This window comes from Coregonus clupeaformis, chromosome 40, assembly GCF_020615455.1.
Source record: "Coregonus clupeaformis isolate EN_2021a chromosome 40, ASM2061545v1, whole genome shotgun sequence".
Taxonomy (NCBI): domain Eukaryota; kingdom Metazoa; phylum Chordata; class Actinopteri; order Salmoniformes; family Salmonidae; genus Coregonus; species Coregonus clupeaformis.
In genome coordinates this window covers 32,850,402-32,855,342 of record NC_059231.1, presented here as the reverse complement: position 1 = coordinate 32,855,342, position 4,941 = coordinate 32,850,402, and positions in this window count along the sequence as shown.

The following is a 4,941-nucleotide window of genomic DNA, read 5'->3' as shown; positions in this document are numbered from 1 at the left end:
AGTGGTGGCTATCTTACCACAACCCATCAAATGCAAGTAGTCAACTTCAGACTACAATACCCATAAACAAAGCCTGTAACCCTACCATTACTCCAATTCCCATAAATTCCATTGTTTAATATGCACCCAAGTATCTTAATTCCAGAATAATGTCAGTACCTTTTTTCCAACCGAACTGTAATCCAGCCCAGTGATGCACAGAGACTCCAAAATGCAAATTTTATTCAAATCAGTATTTGCCAAGCCTATGTGAAATTGTCATAACATCACATATCCTGTTAGGGGAAGATTTTGTGAACTAGCCTGATATCTGATCCGATCCTCTGCCACGTCACGTGATGTCACGTCAGCACTTCCTGTATCTCCTCTCTCCTCTCGCTTATCGTTCCTCTCATATGACAGAAGAACAAAGACACAGAATAAAATTTTAGTAATTAATGCAATCACTGAGTATTTCCAACCATTCAATATTCGTTCGTTCTCCCATTATTCACTCTAAGACTAAACTCAGAACTAAATAGATCGCTCAAAAACATTTTTATTTTATTTTAATCCGTCATTTAATTTAATTCATTATACTCCGTCAACATATATTTAATGTATAAATTCACTACATCTCAACAAATAGTTTCATGTTCAAACACCAGCCGCTTTAAAACTATAAGATTCGTGTTAAAATCTCTCCTATTTGTTCCCTCGTCTGTGTCTCCCTGTCTCCCCCTGCAGTGTAACAGATGTGTTGTTTAGTAAAATCCCACGCATGCGCGATACATTCAAAAATACTTTTTCACCGTGGAAGGGAGATTCTTAGATCTCTCCTCAACCCCAAATAGACGGTTAACAGTCCTGCTGTATCTCCGTTTCCCCCTCATAGTCAAACAACATTTAACAGCGCTCACAAAACATAGAACCGAAATTCCACATACAAACATAATTTAAGAGGCTTTCTCCCATCGCAGTGGGACCTCTACGGTCACATGTTAGCATGCAGCATATTAGCATTTAGCCTTAGCATTTAGCCTTAGCCTGTATGCACCATGTAGCATAAAAACAATGCACCTGACATTGCGTCTTTAATTACTTTTTCCTTTGTCCTAACTTTAGGCTGCCATGAGTTCTGGATATTTTTATGAGCGGTCCCCCCCAAGCAGATATCCCGTCGGACAGAAGATGGGCAAGCAACCCCCATTAAATCTACAACCAAACTCCAGTCAAGACTGACTGACTGACCTGAAACCCATAACGCGTTACCAGGATTTTATGGCCCACCATGCGGTCGCCTCGTTTGTACCGAGGGCTTATCAAATCCTGCAATGTCCTAACTTGTATACATATCTTGGCCCCGATTGTTCTTGACTCACTATTCAAGCAACACATCTCTATAAACAATCCATAAGCTCTAACCACTTTTGTGCTGTTTTTAAATGTTTTATAATGATTAGCCAGACCCCCAGTCATCAGCAATAACGCCACACGAGGCACGGTCGTATGGTACATTTCTCCAGTGTACAATCACATAGCATCCAAACTAACAATCTGTGAGGAAAACTCACCTTTTCTGGCACTTCAGACCGAGTTAGCTTGGCGGCAACGAATGCAACAAAGAAGATTTGCAGACCAGCCCCACGTTGGGCGCCATTTGTCGTATCGGGTGAATGGTGGCAATTATTGCTGATAAACAAAGGAGTCCGCTCATACTGAACTTTGATCATAAAGTTTATTCAGATCACAAGCTTCAGCATAAGTGACAGATGTCATGACATCCGGAGAGCGACGCCTCAGAATGGCCGCTCTGCCCTTCTTCTTCGTTTAACCCCTACTTATAAACAATGCAAAAAGATGGGCTCCCTCTTCTGGCCAATCACCAGTCTCCCCTGTCTACAACACACTTCCTGTCTGTTGTATGTGGCGTTACACTAAAACATTCCCTCTTGATACTAAAATTAACGTCCTCTCTGGTTCCACTTAAAACATTAACAACGTCATAATCTCAATACACGACAGCCTTGATTGCAATCTCCCCATATTTCAGCTGCTGCTCCTTCTTCCTCCTCTAGCTCTCAGCCTGTCCGCTGTCTTATCTCACTCTGCTCCCTCTCTATTTCTTCCTTTTCTCTCAACATTCTCCTCATCCTGTCCATTTCTTTCACTATTAGTTTGTTTGTTGCTTCAATATCTGTCATTTCTTCATCTGAGAGTTCTCCATCATCTCTCTTCGTCATTTTCATTCTTTTTTGGCACTTCCCTTCTTTCCTGTGTCTTTTGCTCTATGGTTCTTTATCAGTGTTTCCATTTCCTCACACACTGTGACATCAAATGTTCCTCCTTCTGGCCATTTGGTGCCCATTTTCCTGGTGCGTTTCTTTCATTTTTCAGATGTTTTCGCTATTTCTCCCTTGCCTAAGGGATACCTAGCACTTAGTATTTCTACCGCAGTTTTATTCATATTTATGACCTATATATATATATTTTTTACTTCCTTTTTAATCTATTTTAGTATTCGTCCTATTTATTTATTTATTTCTCCTTCTTAATTATTTTTATATTAGTATTCACTTTTATTGTTAAACTATTTGTGCTTCTTTGATTATTGTTTGTTCAGAACTTATTTATTATTAATGGGCATTCGACAGTCTCTTTATGTAATAATAATATCTCCTGATGTCCACTTTACTTTTGTGTGGGACACCTCATGAATCTTTCCTTTGCTAGTGTTTTAGCCTTAAATCACTCAGCTATATTCTTTATGTAATACTAATATAATGTCTCCTGATGTCCACTTTTCTTTTGTGTGGAACACCTCATTAATCTTTTCCCTTGCTAGTGTTTTTTCTTAGCTTTAAATCACTCAGCTATATTCTTTATGTAATAATAATATAATGTCTCCTGATGTCTACTTTTCTTTTGTGTGGAACACCTCATGAATCTTTTCCCTTGCTAGTGTTTTTTCTTAGCTTTAAATCACTCAGCTATATGTGTGTTTCTACCCCTATGAGCATCCGCACACCATTCACTCTTTCTCTCCTAGTGTGAGACCGGGTGCATCCTTCCTACCAGGTTACACTTAAGTAACGGTCCAGGAAAGGTGCGTCAACCTTTCCCCACCAAGGACAGAGACTTTCACACTCACTTGCACTCTCACTCTTTCACGCACTTGTCTAAGTTACCTGTAAACTTAACCCCTTCTTGATACACTTCCTCGACACAAGAAAACAGTTTTATACAGGATTTCTATTTATGTAGCCCCCTAGGTGATTCACTTCTTCGACACACCTGGACATCTACCTATCCTACGCTTTCCTAAGCGACCTGTAAATTCTGCCCTTCTTCTCTGATTCACTTCCTCGACACAGAGAAAAAGCGATATTTATACAGGATTTCGCCTACCTAAGCAGTCCTCAAAACGATTCACTTCCCGACACGTTTATGTTATTCTCTGATCGTTCAACCAGATGGACAGCCGCCCGTGTCGAAATGACCCAGACAAAGTGATCAGCAAGATGAATCAAATGAATCGACCGAATCGAACAGACACATCAGATGAGCAGCCGAGTGACCCCGATGATTGAATGCACGAATTGAGCAATCAAATCAAACAGATCGATCAGACTGTCCAGATGAGCAACCTGAATGAGACAGATGAATCATCCAACTTGACCACAACCAATCAAATCACAATGGATTAAACAGAATGACCAGCAGGACGAACAAATTAATCAAATGATTTGAACAAACGGTTCAGACGAACAACCGAGTGACATCGACGAGAACAAAACAGTCGGTTTAGTCAAACAGATGCAATCATACTGACCAAATGATCAACTCAAACGAGACAGATAACCCACCCCACTCAACCACAATGACTGAACCACACCAACCCAAGCAGACCATCCATCTACCCGGACTGAGCAGAGCTACTTAAACTATTTTCTACTTATTGCAACCCTCAAGGCTTTTCATCATTTAACATGCATTTTAAATCCAAAAGCTCCCAGTCTCTAATTTTCTGGTTCTTAAATTTGGAGAGACCTACTTGGTATTCTGAAGCTGAGACCGGGCCCCGGATCGAACCACACAAACTTTATACTATTATAAGTAAGAACTGAGCTTACCTTTTTTTTAAGTGTCCGCTTTTGTTTGTATGGTCCGTCCAAGCCATTTCACAACCGCAGATGTCTACCGTCTCTGGTCCCTATTTTCAACTCCTGGCAACGCTCGCCATTTATGTGGTAGAAATATTTGACTCAAACGTAGTCAACTCAAAAATATCTCTCAAGAAACTGGAGCTTGTGAATCCAAAAATTAGACTTTTATTATCTAATAACAAAAGCTGGGCAGTTCCATGGAACAACTGTCTCTCTTTGGCTTAGAGATCCCTTTTATACACACGCAAATGCACAAACATGCTTACATGGCATATACAGTTACCCCCTTATGGCAAATTCCTAACTTATTTTAGTTCTGCGCCACCCTTCTCTTTCTTTTCATGTCCAGCTGTCACACATGGTCCACTCCAAAAGGTGATTAATTATTTTCTATAGGAAGCCTCTCATTCTATTGGTTGCGTGGCTCAGGCTCTTCCTTAAAAAAGAATATACATACATTAATTTAAAGCACAGTTACATACTGCATGGCTATATTCCTTATTTAAGCATGCATCTGGATTATAAAATATCAAACATGTTTATTATATTTTACCTTTGGCATCTCCCTACATTTGCCTTAATGATACATAAAATATCTCTTTATTACAACCTTTACCAGTTCCACAACGACCATGGTCTCACCTTAGTGTTGATTTCTTGACAAATCTTCCCCTCTCCCAAGGTAACACCACCATCCTGGTCGTTTGGACTGCTTTTCCAAGTCCTGCCACCTCCTTCCTCTGCCCGGTTTCCCCACGGCCCTGCAGACTGCGGAGGCTCTGTTTACTCACGTCTT